Here is a 23,475-nt window from a genome sequence, read left to right on the forward strand (position 1 = left end):
TAGAAGAAATCTGACACTCCAGCTGTTCTCTGCTCTCACCTTTCAGTCTGAATGAACTAAAGACTCATCCGTACATGTTTTACCAGGGAGACATAATTTAATCCAGAGATGTGTCATCACATACTCTTACATACTCTGCCGTTTAAAAATTCTGCTCACGATGGGGGAAGGAGACAGGTGTGCTTTCTGACAGCCCCACTGTTTTGCACTTCTAGTGCTCACTGCCTTCTCTCTCAGTCCCTTCCTTAAACCCTTCTTCTCTTCTTAACAAGGAAACAGGATAACAAAGTAATTAAGAGCTTGGGTTCTGCCTATCTGTGAAACAGAAACATAACCAAGGACAGAGAGAATAGACTGGTGGTTACCAAGAGGGAGGGAGTGGGAGAGGATTGGATTGGGAGTTTGGGATTAGCAGATGCAAACTGGTGTATATACAGGATGGATAAACAAAAAGGTCCTACATGGGACTTCTCTGGTGGCGCAGTGGTTAAGAATACGCCTGCCAATGCAGGGACACGGGTTCGAGCCCTGGCCCGGGAAGATCCCACATGCCAGAGAGCAACTAAGCCCGATGCCACAACTACTTAAGTCCATGCACCTAGAGCCCGTGCTCTGCAACAAGAAAAGCCACCACAATGAGAAGCCTGCGCACCGCAACTAGAGAAAGCCTGCGTGCAGCAACGAAGGCCCAATGCAGCCAAAAATTAATAATTTATTTTAAAAAAGGTGGATGTATTTTAAAAAAACCAAAAAGGTCCTACTGTAGAGCACAGGGAACTATGTATCCTGTGATAAACCGTAATGGAAAAGAATATGAAAAAGAGTGTATATAAATGTGTAACTGAGTCACGTTCCTGTACAGCAGTAATGAACACAACACTGTAATTCAACTATACGTCAATAAAAAATAAAATTTTAAAAATTGCCATAAAAATAGTCACATAAGGGGGACTTCCCTGGTGGTCCAGTGGTTAAGACTTCACCTTCCAATGGAGGGGGTGAGGGTTCGATCCCTGGTGGGGGAGCTAAGATCCCACATGCCTTGCGGCCAAAAAACCAAAATATAAAACAGAAGCAATACTGTAACAAATGCAATAAACACTTTAAAAATGGTCAACATCAAAAAACATCTTTAAAGAAAAAATTCACATAAATCAGAAACAAATGAAACATAATAAAGTCCATACATTAAAAAAAAAAAAAAGAGCATGTGTTCGGGTCACATCGCAGCTTCCCACTTACTTACAGCTGTGTAATTCTGGGCAACTCACATAATATCTCTTCAGACTCCTCATCTATAAACGGGGATGGTAACAGTTCCTTACCTCAGAGCGTTGCTGTAATCCATAAACACGGTTAAGTGCCTTGGTAAATGTTTGAGGCTCTCTGGTTATTGTGAATTAAAATACCCCAATGGCTTCTGGCCATGTGATTTATAATAGTTTGACAGACATTTAACCAAATGGTAAAACTATTCCATTTATTATTCCCATCTCTTTTTAACCCTTACCCTGCTTTGTTGTTTATGTTTTCTCCCAACACAGAGTGCTAGTTCCAGGAGAGTAAAGGCTTTATTTTGTTCACTGCTGAAAGCAATAGCACCCAGAAAAGTACTGTACATATGAAGCCCTCAGTAAACACTAGCTGAATGAATGGTGCAAAGTGTCACAAGGAAAAGTACACCAAAACTTCCATTATAATTAAAAAGTATAGATAAATCTTTCTCTAATGGCTTCCAGTCAAGTAACTGAAACCACCATATGCTATAATAAAAACATAAGTAATTTATTAAAATTTGAAGGCAAAAACATAATTTTAAAAGATTTAGACCTATGTTAGGCGTGATAGAGTATGGATGCTTTCTTGAAATTCACAGTCACATCCAGGAGTATCACTTTCAGAATGTTCTAGTAGATTGAGTTTACTTTTAGTTGTCTTTGATGAAAGTCACTATTCTACTCTCTTTCTTAACAGAAATGTTTTTTCGAAGACTCACTTTTAATTGGTTTATTAACCAAAGAATTATTTTGCCCAATTCCTTTGCTTTTCCGCTTTACAGGTGAGTCAGAGCAGGAATGCAGGTCCTTCCCAGGTTGTTTCCTAGCAGAGTATTTTTTGGTATATTCACCTGCTTTGCTCATTTTCTCTGAAGAAGACCTGCTATTTCTAGATAATTCCTCTTCTTTTCTTTGACTTCCAGTTCCAGAAATGATGTCTGCTGAAGGGAGAACATGTTCTAGCAATGAAATCTTCAAAAGACTCCTGCCGCTGCTCTGTGACTGGGACCCCCAGGTTGTCTTTGGAAGTTTCTAAGGCCTCCTGAGTAGACACTGGGACATGGAAGGAGTCGAGAGGCAAAGGAATCCTAGCATCACCTGTAATTTTCTGAAACTGGATGGAAAAACAAAAGACAAGACAAAAATTCAGTGATGAACAAAGCCAACCATTAAAAAGTAGAGTTCAAAACTTCAGTGTTACTCTGTGATCTTATTATTAACACAGTCAATATTCAGATTTCAGAGCCAGTTTTTTTCTAATTATATCTTGCCAAGTGATCTCAGCTTAACCTAGCTATATCCAAGGGTATGTCCGCTACATTTTCAGACTTTGGTGACTGGGGTAGTTATTACCCATTTCCTTTCCCTCACTAAAAATAAAACCCTATTCTGTAAGATAATTAATTTCTCTTCTATCCTTCAGGCACATGCAAATAGTATATAGTTTGTGACCAGACTGTGTTCTGAAGCTGTCAGTTCCCAAGACCAGTCTGAGATTGGTTGATGGGGGCTCCAAGTAAGGCTAGAGGAAAAGCTGACAGGTTTTCCCCTCCCATTCCCATAACCAGGTGAGTCACTGTAATGTGTTACCTATTAGCTATGTCTGGATTACTTATTTTAAAAATTATATCAGTATGTGTACCTTCATTAGTGTTCCTTCATTGTAAGCTGACTGCATACAAATAGAAACCTAAATAAAATATGAATAGAATAGACATTTATATAATTTACAATCTGGAATATTTTCTCTAATGTTTTCTTTCTTCATTAAGGATAGTTTGTTTTAACTCATAAATTTTCGAAAGAACTTCCAGTCTCCTTATTTACAACAATACAGTATCATGAAATGGGCAAACATTTACTAATCTCAGATTTGGAAAGGATTCCAGAGTCTTCTAGCTCCTGAGCATGTGAACTATTAGAGATTGATCATTATTGTTTTCTCCCTGACTTGGTCATTTCCTTTTTGCTAATCACTCTTAGAATCATTAAGTGCTGTTCTGTCCACTTACTTGGATATTTTTCATTTGTCCTGGGGCACCCTGTTTTGATTCTGATTTTTCTTCTTCAAGTCCCTTTTCTTCTTTACATGGACTACTAACAGTAGAATTCATCTAGGGACGAGAGTAAATGAAAATCTGACTGATCTGTACCAGCCATTGTGGCCAGCTGCCCAAGCCTGGACCAGAGGAGAAAAGGAGAAAAGACAAAGGTTATTATAATCACATAAGAGCAGTTTAGATTTCCCCAGACCTACAATCATGAAATACTTCTAAAACTCTTAAAAGCCAACATCCTACTCCAGACAAGCCTCTCTCTCCCCCAAAATCTCAGCCCTTTCCAGATTCATCCTCTAAGACACATCCCACTGTCTCACTAGGAGCTTCAACATGTACCATGCATTTCGTCCACTGCCTGTCACACCTCTATTCCCACACTTCTTTACCACCTTTCCTCCAGTTTCCAAGAATGTGTTTGTTCCTTCCTTCCCAACACCAACACCAATTCATTCACTGACAAAACACCACTCCATCAACTATCCATCTCCACCTCCCTCTTCCAGCAAAACTGCTCCCAGTTGAGAACCACTGCAGATTAATAATAATTTTTACGTCTAAGGCAAAAATAACTTTAATTCAGACTTATCAAACAAGTAAAATAAGTGAAAGATAGGAAAATTCTTATGCATTCCCGAATACTTTCAATGAAAACTGCCTTCAATTTAGTCCTTACAAAAACCTACACCTACTAATTATCTACAGGTTACTCTTTTATAATGAGCTCCCCACTCTACCAAAGCAGGCTTCCCTATTTGCATTTCTTAACAAATTTAATTCCTCATTTTAAAAAGTCAACTATATTACCTATTATTACACTAAATATGGCCACGGAAGTGATGAAAATTGCTCCAGTTCCTCAGCAAACTACCATTATAGTCGCAAAGAGAAGAACGGCCATGAAGAGAAATGAACTAACCCAGCATCTTTAAGGACATCCAAGAAAGCCTGGAACTTCTGAAAAGAATTCTCAATGCTGCCCAAAACACCTGCATCACCCAGGATCAAGCTTGTCAATGAGTGGGCATGAAGGGTTTCAGACAAAGAGAAATTCATATTTCTTAATTGGGCATTTTCATGTTCCAGCTATAAAAGAAGGCTAAAAATGTCTGACATGATTTTTTCTCATTGTCGTCAGAAGTAGTCTTGCCTATTTCCAAGGAACAAAACTAAAACACTCAAAATGTAATTAATTTGTAATTAACCTAACTTTCCACCAGTAAAGACAGAGACCATATCACACAGTAACCAAAACCCACAGGCACCCAACAAAGTTTCCTATATAAACACTTAGGTGGTATATAAATAAACCAAAGTTATTGTTTTATTAATGATTTTTCACAAAAGATCACATTTCTAACTGGTTCAATTCATAATGGAGCCTCATTCCACATTAGAAAATTACCTGCTTTAAGTTTCTCTTAAATTACAAAATATAATATAGAATCTGATTTGAATAAAACATATTACAACTCTGCTGAATGTTAAGAATTAACTTTAGTGAGCAAAATATCTAATGCTTACGTTTAAAAGTCCTAAATCATACCCAACCCAATTTATTAAATGTACAATCACCAATATTTTCTTTGGCTTCTTGAAAATATTCCCCCTGTGCACTCTTCCCCTTCCGCTCATCATCTATGCACTTAAAACCCCCTGTAAGCTCAACTCTAGTATTTCTCAGAAAGGCCATTAATGTTCATGATGCCCCTTGTGCCTTACATGAGCAGGTGCTAAACATTTATTGAATGAGTGTCCGCCAATCCAATGGATGCACTTTCAAAAATTCCTCCCTACACTCACCCTGTGATAAATTATATTTAGATAGAACTTTTTAGATTATGCCCTGCTTTCATGCACATTCCCTAATGTAATTCTCATAGTATATATTTTTATCTTTCATTGCATTCTCAGAAGTTTTCCAATATCTTAAATTTATTTAAATGATTCACTTTCCTAATTCATTGCCAGGAGAGTCTCATCGTGTACAGTATATGCACAAAAAGTGCCTTTTTGAATCAAAGAATCATGAACAGGAAATAAGCTAATGTCATCTAAAAGCACGCACGCACACACACACACACACATAACAAAACCAGATTTTCACATTTTTAAAAACATGCTTTCCAGAATATAGATCATATGATCACTAAATACCAGTAAATGCAAAAGTCCATATTACACAACCAATTTGCAACATATTACAGTTTTAAAGCTTACAAATTATGTGTATATGGCTTAAAATCAAATCAAAATAAAACCAAAACACTCTCTAAAGCAGAAGAAGAAACTTGTTTACCTCACTGACTCGTTTATCAGCCTTCAGTCTTATTACTCTTTCCTCCTTTAACTGCTTTAGTCACTCCTCCAGGTTTTCCTAAACAAACAGAGTCAATATTATAACTAATTCATAGTATAATATCCCAAAGCCTTTCCAGCTATTGGTCTCATCAGGATTTAGGGGCAGAGCCAGAAGTGAACTCAGATTTTAGTCTGCTACTGGTAATATCATACCATGCTAGTGAAATGAATTATCAAAATCTATCAAATTAGCATAGGTAAGATTTATTTAAATTCCACTCTTCCCAACATAAATTTGTGGCAGCCCACCATAAAAGGCATATGCATATAACATAGTAAGTCAGAAATAAGAAGTTAAGACCAAGAAAGAAAAATTCTATTTGTGGCTCTCTTTACAGCAGGAAGTCCTATTAATGAACATGCTTAACACACCTGAATTGCCTAATTGCAGATTCAAAAGCATGTTTTTAAAAAGTAATCACTTTTAAAGCAATTCACAGTCAAGCACTGTTCCTGGAGTTCCCTGGGTATGAAATAATCTAATCATCAAAACCCTAAAAGGGGGCTTTCCTGCTGGCACAGTGGTTAAGAATCCACCTGCCAGTGCAGGGGACACGGGTTTGAGCCCTAGTCCGGGAAGAACCCACATGCCACGGAGCAGCTAAGCCCGTGTACCACGACTACTGAGCCTACGCTCTAGAACCCACGTGCCACAACTACTGAAGCCTGCACGCCTAGAGCCTGTGCTCTGCAATAAGAGACGCCACCACACTGCAACGAAGAGTAGCCCCCCGCTCGACGCAACTGGAGAAAGCCCGCGAGCAGCAACGAAGAACTAACGCAGCCAAAAATAAATAAATAAAATAAATGTGTAAAACAAAAAACCCTATGAGGAAAGAACGATCACTAACTCCATGTTTTTGTTTTTTTGCATTACGCGGGCCTCTCACTGTTGTGGCCTCTCCCATTGCGGAGCACAGGCTCCGGACAAGCAGGCTCAGCGGCCAAGGCTCTTGGGCCTAGCCGCTCCGCGGCATGTGGGATCCTCCCAGACCGGGGCGCGAACCCTGCATCGACAGGCGGACTCTCAACCACTGCACCACCAGGGAAGCCCTATTTTCCAGATGAGGGAAACAAGAGGCAGAGAAGTAGAATAAGTAGAGCAGCACAGCCAAGGTCACACCACTAAGTAGCAGAGCCACACTGTGGACTCAGGAAGCTGGGTGCCATTCCTGTTCACAGAGGTGGTAGTCTTCCCATTCACCAAGGGCACTGAAATAAAATGAACACTGATAAACTCCCTTAGGAGTTTCAGGAACTAAGACACTTCGCTCCTTGAAGTGGGGACACTGCTTGCAATAGGCAGAATTCTAACAGAGCCCCCAAGATTCCTACTTACTGAAGTACACAAACCTTCCACTTATCCAATCAAACTCTAAATCTAGGTGCTGTAATGAAGGGATTTTGCAGATGGAATTAAGGTTCAAAATCAGTTGATTTTTTAAGATAGGGAGATTATTCTAGGTGGATGTGACCTACTCAGGCACCCTATGAAAAGGACCTGAACTCTTCCTGAATTGAAGTTCAAAAGGGACAAGAGGGAGACTCTCCATTGCTGGCTCTGAATAAGTCCAATGCTGCGGCAGGGAAGGCAAGCGAGAGGCCTCTAGGACCTGAGACTGTCCCCCGACTGACAGCCAGCAAGGAAATGGGGACCTCTGTCCTGCAACTGCAGAATCTGAATTATGCCAACAAGCCGAAGAAGACTGGAGGCATTCTTTCCCAGAGCCTCTGGATGCTAACACAGCCTGACTGACATCTTGATTTCAGCTCTGTGACCCACACAAACTATGGTGAACATCCAACATTTGGGGCTCAGTGTCTTACACTTAAATTTCACATGCTTTAACACTCTTGGGAGGGAACCCACATGTTCCAGTGTGTATCTGAGCAGGAAACGCAGTCACGCTGTGCCTGGACTTCTGACCTACAGAACTGTGAGCTAGTCAAATAGGTATTGTTTTCAGTCAGTAAGAGTGCAGTAAAAGAATTAATATTCTACTCAACTTCCAGGTTCGTGAACAAAACAAACGATTTTCATTGTTTTACGCCACTGTTTCAGGGTGGTCTCCTATGCAGCGATAAACAATCAGAATACCTACACTTATGAAAACAGTAAGGTATATTTATACATTTTAGCTGCTTTGAACAATCACTTAAAGAATGAGGAACTCTATTATATGCCATCATTGGGAGAGGAGCTGGTATGACTTTCTGGAGAGTAGCTTTTGGTACCTAACAACAATCCTACATCAGGGGTTTACCCTAAGGAAATCAAAGATGTGGGCAAAGATTTATCTACCAACATGATGTCATAAGATTGTTTATACCCAAACCCTAGAAGAAAGCTAAGAGCCTCCAAATTAGGATTGGTTTAAACAAAAACAGCTCACCATATGAAGGAATGTGCTATGAAGCCACTAAGAAAATAATGACAACAGGTCTCAACCAGAGTTAATGAATGGGCTTCAGGAGTTCTACATTCAAAATATATCTCTGCGTTTTTCCTGGGAGATGGTGCATAAGCTTAATCAAATTCTCTGATGCAGAAGAGTATTTAGTGATAAGACAAAATATTTTTCATACATTTTTCAGACAAAAGAGCAGATTAGGTGTGTGTACATGCAGAGGTGGCTTTTATTTCCTTCAATGAGTTGTCCATTGTTTTCAAAAATTTACTCAATGAACATATATTTTTATATTCAGATCATATGTTTAAAAAACTGACAGTCTAAGAACTTCAAATTCTTTAATGTTTCATGACTAAAGCCAGCCAAGTTTTCAATGGGGAAAAAGGGGGAAAAATTGCAAAATTCCTCTACTTTCAATATAATGGTTTAATAAATCTTCTAAAACCGATTTCAAAGAATTTCTAAACAAATAAGCAAACAAACAAAAAAACCCTCACCACAGGAAAGTAGAGTAAAACTTTGACTGGTTCTAAATAGCACATCAAAGTGCAATTACATGAAATAGTTTCTCCCTCTAGTGGAGGGAATTAGAACACAGTGTTAAATTTTTGTGAAAAAGTGTACCCTCCTCCCACAAAGTATTAGTAATTCATGCCCCTTACATGGAAATATGGAAGCAAAAAAGTTAGAAAGTAAAATTGCTTGATATTCTATTACTTAGGTAAGACTAATGATAAGGCTTTGGAATAATTTTCCTTCCTGTCATCTGCTCTCTCTTCCTCCCTTCTGTACACTGGCTAGGGTGATTTTTCTGGGACAAAGCTCCCATCATATTGGATATCAAATTTTAGGTTCACCTTTTCTCCATTTAACATTGAAATCAATCATTTCTCATATAATCAGGGGATTCATAACCTAGATTTTTTTGTGTGGGCTACAGAATATTCCACTGAGTGGGTTTACTGGTTAACCACTTTACACATTTAAATTCTTTCCAACTTTTCAATATTATAAGACAAAATAACCGTTTTTACGCATGAAAGCTTTTTTCTGTATTGAGAATAACGTTCTTGCAAGAAATCCATAAAAATGAGTTTGAGGTCAAAGCAAATGAACATTTTTAAGGCTCTGAGGTACCTATCTCCAAACTTCTTTCCAAAAGATTTCTGAGATTTTGGGGCTGCCCTGGTGGCGCAGTGGTTGAAAATCTGCCTGCCAATGCAGGGGACGCGGGTTCAAGCCCTGGTCTGGGAAGATCCCACATGCCGCGGAGCAGCTAAGCCCGTGAGCCACAACTACTGAGCCTGTGCGTCTGGAGCCTGTGCTCCGCAACAAGAGAGGCCGCGGTAGTGAAGAGCCCTACGCACTGCGATGAAGAGTGGCCCCTGCTCGCCGCAACTAGAGAAAGCCCTCGCACAGAAACGAAGACCCAACACAGCCAAAAATAAATATAAAAATAAATAAATAAAAGATTACTATTAAGAAAAAAAGATTTCTGAGATTTTATACTGCCATCAGCGATGTATCACTTGGTATATAACCTCTACTACAACTGTTGGCTTATTTCCTCACGTAGAGTGCAAGTTATTTGAAGATAGGGGGTGTATTTTATTAAGTGTTTATCCCCAGCACCTGTGCCTAGCACAACGTAGGCGGTCAATAAATAATTGCTTAATAAGGAAAATCCCTGCCAATACAAGATGTATGTGTGTGAAAGACAGACTGTGTGTTTTTCTCTAACTGGATAGATGTAAACTTGTCATCTTCTTTAATGGCAATGTTTTTTTCTTATAATTAGCAATTAAATTTCTCTTTTAGATTATATTGTAAAAATTCAGATTCTCTGAGGCAAATGGGCCTGGCACTACCCATTAGCTATATAACCTTGGACAAGTTCTATAACTCTAGGCCTCAACTTCCTCATCTATAAAATGGAGATAAGCTCCCGTATCACAGAGCTCTTGTGAGGATTACATGAGTTAAAACACATATAAAATTAGAAGAGTGCATGGTACGCAGCATATGTTCAATTAATGCTGAATGAATAACATGTGAATGCAAACAGTAGTGAAGGGCTTAAAATGAAATAGTCTCATCCCACTCCCACATCCAGCACTCAAGAAGCGACCGATTCTTTACTCAGGTTTTTAATTGTAAAATACGATATGCGTACTGAGAAGTGCACAGAACAAAACGGTCAGTGTGACGAAGAGAATACTTACATAACCAGTACTCGAATCTGAAAGTATTGATACTTGTCAGCATCTCAAAACCCCCCCATATCCTTTTCCCATCACAATCTCCTTCCTTCTTCCCAGTTAAACACCATCCTCATTTCTTGACAATCCTTTCCTTTAACCTGCATGCATCCCTAACAAGAGTTTAGTTTTGTCATCTAACTTTATGTAGACGATCATAGTATATGAAGTCTTTTCTATCTTATTTCTTTCACTCAACATAGGTTTAAAAAATTCATCCACATTGCAGCCTGTAGCTCTAGTTCATTCAATTTTATTGCTTGATAGTTTTCCCACTGTACGAATACACATAATTTATTTAATTTTTGACTCTTAATGGACATTTAGTTTGTTTTCAGTTTGTGCTAATGCAAATCATGGACAGGAATCCTGCTGTACCGGCTATTCTGGTGCATTTACACAGGGCAGGGGTGAGGGCTGCTGGGTCCCAGGCTATTTATATACATTCAGTTGATGGAGAGTGCTAAATGCTTTCCAAAGTAGTTGTGTCGATTTATACTCCAGTATAAGCAGGGTAGAGGATTCCCATAGTACTCCAGGTCTACAATACCTGATACTACCACACTTCATGTATTTGTCAAACTGATTGGCATGTAGTTTCATTGGTTTTGACTCACTTTTCTCTTATTACTTAATGAAGTCGTACACTTTTCTGTGTTTACTGGCTGTTTGGATTTCCTTTTTTATGAGGTTTACGTCAACTACTGTTATTTTTTAATTATTATTATTTATTTATTTTTGGCTGAGTAGGGTCTTCATTGCTGCGTGCAGCCTTTCTCTAGTTGCGGTGAGCGGGGGCTACTCTTCATTGCAGTGGCTTCTCTTGTCATGGAGCACAGGATCTAGGCAGGCGGGCTTCAGTAGTTGTGGCACGTGGGCTCAGTAGTTGTGGCTCGCAGGCTCTAGAGCACAGGCTCCGTAGTTGTGGCGCACAGGCTTCGTTGCTCCACGGCATTTGGGATCTTCCCGGACTAGGGCTCGAACCCATGTCCCCTGCCTTGGCAGGCAGATTATTAACCACTGAGACACCAGGGAGGTCCAACTATTGTTATTTTGAATTCTTCTCCATTTCCACGTAATACTCTTACATGATCATTTTCTGACTAAGCTGGAGGCATTATCTGTTCACTTTCTATTTTACTAAGTAAGGGTTTAGTTCCTTTACACTCTTCCTATGTCCACACTGCTCAGTAAAGTTATGTCATCATTAGTTATTCCACTGCTCATGATCTCTTTGACTTGTAGTGATATACTTAAAAACCTACATTGTTGATCAACTATAAACTCTCTCAACGTCACGCTTTGTAAAATGAGGACATTCATACCATCTTCCCTTTTTTCTACCTCCTGTCTACCTTCCAGACCTAGCTTTTACATTGTCAGAGTTGAAATTTATATTCTGTTCTATGTGCAGTTAAGTCTTCTGTTATTTGAGAGTCAGTAGGGAGTAAGGTTTAAGACAACAGGTAGAGAGAGCCTAAACTCAAAACCTCGATCCAACCCTAAATTAGGTACAGCCTGGGCAAGTTCCTACCCTGTCTTAGCTTCCTTTTCACAAAAGTGGGAATGATATTAGCACCAACCTCATAAGGCTATTCAGAGGATTAAATGAGTTAATATATGCAAAAACGCTTAGAGCCTAATATATACTAAGTACATACTAGTACATTTCAGTACATACCAAGTTAATGCAAATACATACTAAGTATAGTTTAGGTTAGTTATTTGTTATTACATGCAAGTTGACAATAAAAGCTGCAAACCAAGACAGTATTGCCATTATTACAATGAAATTAATATTGCCCACTGCAGATGTACTGTCTCTGTGTATAGACTACACCTCGTTCCATACTGTGTCAGTGTCACTGCCCTTGTGCAGGGTGACCACATACCCCAAGCCGCCTTGGGCTGTTCCAGTTTATACCTGTTGTCCTGATGTTACAGCATTAGAGTGCCTCCTTACACTATTGAAGTGTAAGGAGTTTGGACAAGTTCTGGTTTGGACAACAAATTAGATAGGTGGTCATTACCCCCGTGTGTTGCTGAAAAGGGGGACATCTATAGTGTCAAGTTTAAGTGGATTCTTCTCTTCCTCACCAATAGTAGGTTAAAAATCAACCATAGCTTAGTTTGCTTCAGGTTTATGTCAGTATAGCCTTTTGTCCTCTGGAGTTCAAGTTCCTTCTCCTCTTCCTCTCCCTCCTCCCTTCCAACAGTGCCTAATACCTAGTAAGTATGATATGCCTCAAGGTGTTTCTAAGCTCTCAATCACACAATCAATAGAAGCCTCTCCAATCTAGACTAGCTGCTCTCTGCACTGAATCCCCTATTACCTTCCTTCTTGGTTTATTGCCTCATTTTGCTGGGTTATTTCTATAAATAGCTTAAGGTGTAGCACACGAGGTCAAATTTTCAAATTTCTTTGTGTACAAAATATCTTCTTCAGCCTCCACTTATGACTGATAGTTTGGCTGGATACAAACACCTAGGGTGAAAATTATGTGCCTGAAAAACTTTGGAGGTATCTTTCTCATGCCTTCCAGGATCCATGGTGCTGATGACAAGTATGATAAAATCAGATTTTAACTTTTTCTTTTTAGGTGACCAGTATTTTTCTCTCTGGAATGGATGTATCCTGTCAGTATTTTATTCTATGTTAAATTATTTTTTCAGTATTTTAAAGTTTCATAATGAAGGGTGCCTAGGTGTGAGTCTATTCTTGTTCATCATGCTCAAAACTTGAGTAACTATTTTCAATCAGAGGCCTGATGTCTACTTTAAGCTGTGGGGAATTTTGTTGCCCTTTGACAGCTTCCCTCCATTTTTTTTCTGGGTCTGGAGTTTCTAATAGTTACATGTTGCATCTCCCAGATGCAACCTCTTTAACATATTGCTATCACATTTTCCACTGTGTCTTTCTTTTTTATATAATGAGAAATTTTTTAGATTCCTACTGAAGTTATTTCAGCAACCATATTTTCATTTCCAAGAGAACTCTCTTGCTTTCTGACCATTCTCTTTTTAATTAACACCCTAGCCTTATTTTATAGTTGCTAGCTCTTTTTAAATTTCCCTCAGAATACTAATTAGGGTTTTTTCTTAAATTATTTTGTTCCCTAAATTGTCCCCGGTCCTACCAGGATACGTTTACACACTTTTTCCCCTCTCTCATGTTGTAAGCTTTACTCAACTATCAGGCAAATGACAGTTATTTTCTATTTAAGAATGAGCGCAGAAAGCTCCCTGAAGTCAACGATTGATTGGTTTTCTTATGCAGGAAGAAGCGGGGAGTAACTGTAATAGGATCTCCCCCAAACACAATTTTCTAGGGTGTAAAAACTCACACTAGCTGCCCTAGTTCTCGCCAGTTTCACTGTTTTCAAAATGAAATCATCTCATTTCAGGAGAGTGAGGGCGGGGCTGGGAGTCCACTCCTCCAAACACAACCCTTCAATGAGCTCCCCTATTTCAGTCACACTTTTAACTAACTCCACCCTCTCTCCTACATGCGCATCTGAGCATGGGGCTACTTCTGCAGGTGGGGTCAGAATCCTCCTCAGTTGCAGGTGGTCCCTGTGCATATTCTAGGTGATGCTTTTCCTCTGTCCTACTGCCTCAGTTTCACACTCTTCCACTTGTCTTCCGTCTTTCAAAACTATGTTGAAATCCCTTGATTGTTGTGGGCTTATATACTTAAACACTTTGATACCATCCTTGTAGTGTCTTGTCAAAATGGAGAAGAGCTGAAAGGGTTCTCAGTGCATTCTGAATCTGCTATTCTGTGGTCCCAGTGTGTAAACTTCTTGGTCCTCCCCAGTGTCTATCATTACTATTAGAAATACAATCTCCTGGTCTACTCATGAAGGAAATGAATACAACACATCTAAAATGACAAGGAATGCGGGTTAGATGCTCTAGGGTCTTGTCGTACTCTGCCATTTACTAATAAACCACTTACGTGCTACAAGTTGTAGGTGCTCATTTATAAAATGAAAGAGGGTAACACTACATGAACTATAGATTTCTCCTACTCTAACATTTCATAATTTTCTAAGTTTTTTTCTTAAAATTTCTCTATATTATCACTAATTTTAATTAAAAAATAAAAATCTAACTTTCTCTTTTGAAAATCAAAGAGTTAATTCCCATAGTCCTACAATAATGGGATAATTAGTTCTGAAACCGGTCAAGTTTCATACGAAAAGAAAATCATATTAAATAATTTTTAAAAATTAAACATGGGACTTTGTAGCACAAAGACAAGGTCCCCCCCAAATGGTGTTCCTTTATTTACTAGAAATGTTCAGCTCTTCATTAAAGTTGAAATAAAATAAATATATTATATTTTAGGTGCAAAAATTTCTTATGAAAATCAATTTTTCTTTTCTGTCCATACAAACAAAAGTATGGAATGACAATAGAGGTCAGGTTTATTTGGTAATAGAATGTAGCTTCTTGATATTTTTTATTTTAGGAAAGGAGAATATCGACATCAAAACTTTTTTCAACTTTACTTTTATTTAAAATGAGGCCATATTTTCCTCTTGTAAAAAGAGAGTTCAACTAGAACTGTCAATTTTCTCATCTGTAAAACAAGAGCATTGAATCAGCTGACTATATTCATTCAGAACTCAATTTCTTTATCTTATGATCACTAAGGTTCTCCCTAAATCTAATATACTAAGGTTCTAAGGAAAGGAAAATATATTACTAACGACATGTTTTGATTTTTATTTCTTAGAGTTCAAATGTCCACCATTCACCTTGGTCTAAGATTAACCATTCAAGGGGATACAATGCAGATGGGAGTAGAAAACAGAACCCTCACACAAGCTGTGCAGTGTTGCAATCAGGCTTGCGTTTGAAAAATAATCTTCTCTATAGCTTTAAAGTGATACCTTTGTACCGGCAATGCTTCTTGTTTCAAATGGATTTTCTCTGGCTCTTCCTGAACACTTTCTGAGGAATCATCGACCTCTTCAATTTCTGAGGAGGAAGGACTCTCTACTGTCACAGTCACAGGAAATTCTCATGGACCTGAGTGTCACAAGAAGAAGACAGGAAACCACAGAGTTGTTAAACTATAGTGCAAAGAAAGAAAACAAGATTGTATAAAAGACAACACAAGCCAGATACCAAATATGCAAATATTAGAGGACATTTAACAAAAGTGATCTGAGGTATCATTATTTATAAACGTCTCTCACTGCTCCTTAGTCTAAAACAGGCAATGACTAATTAAAAGTACAGTAACTTATTTTTGCTATGTTACTGTACAGACCTCTGTTGTACATGGTTAGGATTAGTAATGGGAATTGCCCATATTATTTTATTAAGTTTCTTTCACAGAAGCCAAGGGAAGATCCAAGGTAACCATTTTTTCTCAGATCAACTTTAGACTGCAAATGAAAAATTTATTTTTCGCTATCAGACAAAAACAGTCTGGAAGAAAATGTAGTTTTTCAGAGGAAAATACATCAGTAAAGGGACTGATAAAGAATCAGAAGAATAATCAGAAAGTCAACATATCTAAGCTGTGTATAAAACAGATGTTAGAATTTAAAAAAGTAAATAACATACACATACATAACTAAAACTGACCCATCAAAAATTTCATCTTCTCATCACCCTTAAGCCAAAACTAGGGTAACAGTAATACAATTCTCCTGTCAAGCTTCACTGTCACTGCAATGTTATTCAATTAGACATTTCCAAACATTTAAAACCTGACCTGGCCACAACCCCATAAAAGTCTACAGATCATAAAGAAGTGTGCTGGGATTATGTAACTATGCAGAAGACAAGTCACTAGGACATCATTTTGACAACAAGCTGCAAACCTGCAGCATAGGAAAATCCCAACAGGAGAACAAGGCGCACATCCTTCTCTCTGGGCATGCAAGGGCAGGACTGACACCCAAGATGCTCTTCTCTCAACCTCAGCAGAGGTGCCTCTCACAGAGCAACTATGCAGTCTCCCAGAACCACTGGGAAGGAGAATCTGATAGTGACAGTATTAGCTTGCCATGAGGCCAGAAGCGAGGGAATGTGTGTGGCCTTGGTGAGACAGCAGAGGTTTGGGAGATGTTGCTTTATATTGGCTTTCAGATCAGGAATTTGTACATATAGCCCATAAACAACGTTTCTTGAAAACATATGAACATTCTTGAGTATGACAGCTCCATGTGAGGGGTCAGAAATGGCAGTAAAGTTCATTTTACTGGCTAACAGCTGATTTGCAGACTGGAGAACAGGCTTTCTTGTTTACAGACAACCACAAGGCTGCCAGTCGTGTGCCAAATCCACACAACTACACAGTTGCATTGGGAGAGCGAACAAACATGTTTTACATGGATTTATTTCAGAGAGGGAAGTGCTTCTTGTAAGGCTCTGTCAGTTTAAAAAGCAAGAAGAATGACCATCCACCTTTCCCAATTCAAGCCCTATATATCACAAATATAGCTACACACCAGCAACTGATTACATACATCACGAGCTTTGATGAATGGAAAGCCCCTGAAAAAGATATCAACAAAACGAAGCTAGATATTGATGTAAATACATCACCAGTTAAACCCAGTTAATTCTATTTAGTATTATGTACAGTATCCACACAGAATTGTGTATAAAAATATATAAGCTCAAAAGAAGGACCTGGAAGGCTCTGCTATGGAGAAAACTGAACAGAATTCAGCTGACTGGCTTGGTAATAACTCTCTGAACTGCTGAGAGGCCCCTTCAGTTCCTATGTTCAGTATGGTTGAGATTTCAGTCTCACTTCTGTAAATGGTGATATTAATCGTTCTCTAATTTACCACTCTGTGTGACGAGGATGGACCTGAGATTAAGTGTCTCAGGAAGAAGATAGAAAACCACAGAGTTGTTAAACTCAAATGCAAAGACTGGGGATTCAACACTATACTTTATGCAACAGCAATTCACATTACCATTTGGTCAGATTCTTTCAACAAAACAAAAGATGCACTCACATGTATTAAAAGACAAATTTAACTGCCATCTGTATCAATATGTTAATGTGCTCCAATCACATGTTTTCATGAAAGTTTAAACATAAAATCACCTTTATGATCTGGGCCATGTGATCTGTTCCCTGCCATGTCAGATTATACCCCGTGAAGTTTACTGTCTTAAGAGTGATAGAGTTCTTTATACCTTGACAAATAACTAAAAGGAAAATAAAAACCCACACACACAATAAGATGAAGAGCCTATACATTTGTCAATCTTGATTTATTTGCTTTTCTTGAGTCAATTGGAGGTTTATAGCCACATTCTTAAAATCATTAACTGCAATCTTCCCAAACAGGTAATTGATGAACTGATGCATTCTAAAACTTGTCAGTAACGAAGTGTTATTCCAGTTTACAGCAACAGTTTAATTCTATTTCGGTACTAAAACTGAATACACTGAATACTGCAAACTTTATTCCCAACCACTCTGTAAAGTACTACATACATTTGAGACAAAGGGGAAAAAAAGAAAAACCTAAAAAGCCTAAGACTCTTCTGATTTTCATTTCCAATGATACATGCCAATCTTGATGATCAATCAGCGACTTAAATGTCAACTATAAACCCAGTATTTTATTAGCTGCTATGCAGTATAAGAGCAATAGAAGAGAGAGGACCTCAAACCCTCTGTTCCCTCAAATTGAAAGGCAGGCTTCCTGACCCCTCCAGACCACTACTGGACACAGGGAACACACACTAATGTTTCAGGACCCCAATCAAGAGTCACCTGCTTTGTGATTACTTCCATGACACACCCTCACCAACACCACTGAATTTGCTGCTCCTACGGGACGTTACATATATTTCCTATTTTAACACATACCACAGTGCAGTATAATTATGATTGCAGATACATGTTCTAACAATTTAAAGATCATGATGACTTTTTTGCTCTTTATATCTTGCTATTTCCCTTCCCATATTTCTTGAAGAGAAACCATAAAAATATAAACAAACACAAAAAACAGAAAATATACAAAACATGTGGTTTATGGCTTAACACAGACTTAAGTAAGATTAATTCTGACAGTATCCAGCATGACAAACTTCCATGGTACAAATGAGAATGGACCAAGGTTTGAGCAGGTATAGGAGACAATCCAGGCATGAACACCACCAAGAAAAGGTAGACAGGAAGTAACGTGGTGTGTAGGAAATCACGAGACCAGTCTGATGGGAAGAGACTTAAACAAGACTGAAACTCACTTTCTAAACCTCCATCTCCAATTGGACAATTCGCAAGACACAGGTGCCCCAAAGTGGCCGATTTATTCAATCCCTTTAATGGGGAGGAACAGTTTAAAATTTTACCCCTTTAGTTTGCCCCAAAAGCAACTATCAAATGTTGGCAGGACACAATGAAGGCTTACCTTTGTTAACATAGTTACGTCTCTTTCTCTCACAACTAGCCCACTTAGTTCCAGGTTCCTTAGCGCACCTGACGCACTTACACAGCGTCTAAGAGCTTTACACAACTGGAAGGTCACATCTTTATTTCTTATTGCAGGAACACAACTTCTGGAAACTTTATTTCTGTCAGAACCTAAAGCAAAATTATTGTAAAATGAGTGATATAAACCATACATTTTATCACCGTTAAACAACTAAAAAGAAAAAAAGCGTCTGCTCTGTGCTAAGGATTAGAAACCACTCCTGCCCTTAAAGCCTCATTAAGGAGGGACATGTGTAAACTCAAAATTTCAATCACATGAGATAAAGAACCATAACCTTTATGCACAGAGGTTCCTATGGAAGCTAAAAGTTATGTCTGACGGCTTCATGATAACCCTGAAGTACAATCGAGAAAGATGAGGCTATGCAGAGTTGGAGGAGGAGGTGCATTAACTGCAGAGGGAGCACCTTTGCAAAGACACTCAAGCCTGACTCCTGCTGGGCACTGCAGGTGGGGATGACTAAAGGCCAGGGGTCCAAGTGTGAGAAGGGACAGAAAATAGAGATGTTGGTCGAATCAAGCCTGGGAGAGAGCATGGCTTGTATCCCACAGGTGATGAGGTCCGGGGCTACCACTGGCTGAGTAAGGGTGCCTCCACTGATTAGCAAAAGGCACCCCGCTGCTGAAGGACCAGTTAGATAAAGGGAGTGATCACAAAAAGCTTCCCTTCCTCAGGGCCAAAGAGCCCCAGGAGGATTGGTAGAGCACAGTTCAGACTACACGCCTCTGGGCAGAGCACACGCTGGGCGGCTAGTATGCACTAACTCTGTGTGGGCAAGCCATTAGCAGCATTATTTTAGGCGTTATCTTTTCATGTTAGAAGATCACTCAACCCCAGTAGGCAGATGAACTTAGAGGAACTGAGTCCAGGGGCCGCGAAACCACCCAGGAGCTTCTGCCATAGTCCGGGCAAAATGCAATGTGGATGAAGAAGCAAATTTAGGAGGAGGCCAAAATCTACAAGCTAGCCCCACTGGATGCAAGACATGAAGAAAGTTCAGTGAAGGAACTCTGAAGAGAATGGGCTCTGCAATAAATTTTTCTTACAATCAATGTAAAATATTAGGCAAAATTAAGTACAGTGGCCTTCCAGCTCTAATTTCTTTTGATTTCTAACTTATTACTCTGGTTAAGTAAAGTCCCTTCAGAGGTGCGGAACAGTTCCTACACCTGAATGGGATGCAAAGAAAAATCTAATTTCTCTTCACCAGGGGATGAGTTGAACTGTTCTTACAGAAGAGATGACACATGGTGTGAACCCCAGATCCTAGAAAAGGGCCAGGCTCACGATAAGTATTCAACTTTTTGAAAACAAATGAACAATCATTTCCTCTCCTAGATCTTAATGCCCTTTCTCTGCTGGCTACTTTCTTTCAGCTTATAAACATCCTCAATATACTCACTTTAAAAGCCCTCAGACCTCTGATTCTTTGGATCTTCTTGTGGGTAACCTAAGTATCTCCCATGCCTTCAAATACCTGTCCTCCCAAAAAGCTCAGATCTGTACCTTGGGCCCAGACCTGTCTACCAGGCCCCTCTAAAGCACTGAAGATGAAGTAAGATCCTCTCCCCACCCCCAATCCCTTTCCTACTGTGCTCTGTATCTCACAAAAAGATGCAGCTGTAAACCGTCACCCACACTTGCTGCCCTTCCTTTTCTAACTGGTCACCAGGCCCCACCCATTCTCTCTCGGATCTGCAAAATCCATTTCAACCTTTTATAACTTAAGTGGGACCCTTAGATTACAATTCACCCTGCACCCAATCAAGTGCCTTCCACATGGAGGTCTGAGTGAGTCTCTAAACCAGAAGTCCATCTCACTGTTCTTTAGGGTTTCCCACAGCCTTTAGGATAAACATCTAAACTTCTGACAGGACAAACAAGGCCCCTTTCTGTTGGGCCCCACTAGGTTTCCAGTATCAACTCTCATTTCTTTCCCAAACACTGAGTTCCAGTCCTGTATCTTAGTTTTGCCATATTTTCTTATATTTCTCCAACTTTGACACACACTGCTCCCTCCTGCCACCCCAGGAGCTTCTACATATCCTTAGAAAGGATGGCACCTCCTCCAAGAAGCCTACCCTGAACTTTCCCTTCCAAGATTCTGTGCTCTGCAAAGGGGAAACATGGGGGGGAGGGATAAGTTAGGAATTTGGGATTAACATATACACACGACTGTATATAAAATAGGTAATCAACAAGGACGTACTGCATAGCATAAGGAACTCTACTCCATATCCTGTAACAACCTGTATGGGAAAAGAATCTGAAAAAGAATGGATATATGTATAATGGAATCACTTTGCTGTACACCTGAAACTAACACAATATTGTAAATCAACTATGCTCCAATATAAAATAAAAATTAAATTAAAAAAAACAAGATTCTGTTCTCTGTAACACCAGAACTCACTTCTTCCCTAGCACTGACTACTGTGCTTGTGTTTACTTGCCGCCCAGTAGAAGGGGACATTACCTAGGGCAGAAGCATCCTCTCCAGCAGCTCTTGGTTCTGACAACTCATTCAAGTGCCAGGATACTCTACACACATAACCTGCTTAATTAATTCTAAGAACCCACAGAAAGGGTGGTTTTTAATGTCATTTTACAAGTGTGGGGATTGTAGTGCAAAAGAAACCTGCTTAGGCCACAGAGAGCATAAACTCTGGAATTCAAACCCTAAGCTGCCTTCACACCAGTGCTCTTTCCACTGTATGATAGGACTATTGAAAAAAAATTTTTTTTTCCTGAGCCCTGTTTTAATGAAAAGGAAATGAAGCTGGGATATATCAATTTCCTAATTGCTTTGGCGTGTACCAGGCAAAGTCATTCAACAGACCAGGTAACATCTGTGGAACAATGAAGGATGCTCCAAACTGTGCTAAGTGTTCTACATTGTAGAGTCTATAAGCATTAACAGAGTGCGACCTTGTAACTGCCACAGAGAGTGACCTTGTAACTGCCACAGAGAGTGAGTCCTGTTAAGCCCATGCTACAGATGAGAACACTGAGACCTAGAAGCCTTAAGGCACTCGGCCAGGATCACCGAGCCGGCAGGAGTCCTAGGCCACATGCCCCGTCTAGTGCACGCACACCTGGGCACTGGGCACCGGTTCTAGTGCCCACCCTCCACTTTGTACCATCTAAAACTCTGCTTCGCAGCGCCGACACGAGAGCCCCTGGAAGTGGAAAGTACAAACCCGTCTCGCCAAGCCATGGCTGGAAGAAGCTCTGGATACAGATCGGGGGCAGAGGGTGCTCAGGGGCGGCGCCCAGTCCACCCTGCGCAGGTGGTGGGTGTTGAAGTCCGGCAGGCCCTCCCACAGGGAGGCGCCCACGGCGGGCAGAGGCACCGAATCCTGCAATGCACACAGGTCCTCACAGCGCCAGAAAAATGTCGGCTGTGCTGTCGCGGCACAGCTTCACTCAGTGATGATGGGCCGAGCGTGGCCTCGGGGACGCTGGCTGCACACAGGATGCCCACACACGCCTGGAAGACGCGGCTAGCCTCCTGGCCCCTCAGGCGGCCATCTCAGTCCAGGGAGTGGTAATAAGGATCAAAGTGGTAAAGGTCTTGCATTCTTCTTCTTGCATTATTTCAAAACCGGCATCGCTGGCGTCAGGCAGTCCGGTAACTGGGTCCGGCGGACCGGTAATTGGGTTCATTTGCCTCTGCCTTATCTGCCTGCCATCTGCTTCCTGAAATGCAAACAGCTACACAGGGTGATTTGCTACAAGACAGTGCAGGGAGCTTAAGCACCAGATGCAGGATGTAATTTACACTGACAGCTAGGGAGTGATAGGAACAGGATGTAATTTAGCTTTGTGAAACTTACATCTAGTTACAGACAGTACAAATCAGTAACAGTTTAAATAAAACTAGGATCGATTAACCCTTTCAGGCCAGTTTATGTGTCTTCTCTAGCCTGTTCACTGTCCCCTTTACTTTCCTTATTTTCTGGAGAGGAAAAACTTCATTTCTATTTTTGCTGCAACACTATTATGCTTAGTGAAATAAGTCAAACAGAGAAAGACAAATACGGTATGTTATCACTCGCATGTGGAATCTAAAAAATAAACAATAAATGTAACGGAAAGGAAATGAACGCACAGATGTAGATATCAAAGCAGTGGTTACCAGTGGGTAGAGGGAAGGGGGGAGGGGCAAGATAGGGGTAGGGGAGGGGATGAAGAGGCACAAACTACTATGCATAAAATAAGTAAGCTATAAGGATAGCCAATGTTTTATAATAACTTTAAATGGAGTATAATCTATAAAAATATTGAATCACTGGGTTCTAATATATTGTTATTACAATATAATACTGTAAATCAACTATACTTCAGTTTAAAAAATGATCACCATAGTACGTCTAGTTAACATCCATTACCATACATGGTAGAAATCTTTTTTTCTTGTGATGAGGACTTTTAAGATCTACTCTCTTAGCAAATTTTAAATATGCAATACGGTATTATTAACTATAGTCACATCCCCAGGACTTACTTATCACTGGCAGTTTGTACATATTGACCACCTTTACCCATTTCACCCACCCTCCACCCCCTGCCTCTATGAGCTTTTTTAAAAATTCCATATAAAGTGAGATCATACAGGATTTTTC

General features: G+C 39.7%; 2 pseudogenes across 2 annotated transcripts in view; one reads left to right on the top strand and one right to left on the bottom strand.

Annotated features, from left to right (window-relative positions):
- The window catches only part of LOC309823471 (RING finger protein 11-like), a 44,848-nt pseudogene that overhangs the window by 19,566 nt on the left and 1,807 nt on the right, over positions 1-23,475 (top strand). The window lies entirely within an intron of this gene.
- On the bottom strand, positions 1,563-23,379 carry LOC309823719 (centrosomal protein of 78 kDa-like; annotated as a pseudogene). Its single transcript has 12 exons — positions 23,358-23,379; positions 22,051-22,275; positions 18,767-18,939; positions 18,603-18,675; positions 17,446-17,549; positions 17,180-17,285; positions 15,271-15,392; positions 5,634-5,711; positions 4,254-4,420; positions 3,290-3,456; positions 2,920-2,967; positions 1,563-2,391 (listed from the first exon to the last, which is right to left on the bottom strand). The product of its transcript is annotated as a centrosomal protein of 78 kDa-like (transcript).

The sequence above is a fragment of the Grampus griseus genome (assembly GCF_964374135.1).
Source record: "Grampus griseus genome assembly, chromosome: 6".
In the NCBI taxonomy this organism is placed as follows: Eukaryota; Metazoa; Chordata; class Mammalia; order Artiodactyla; family Delphinidae; genus Grampus; species Grampus griseus.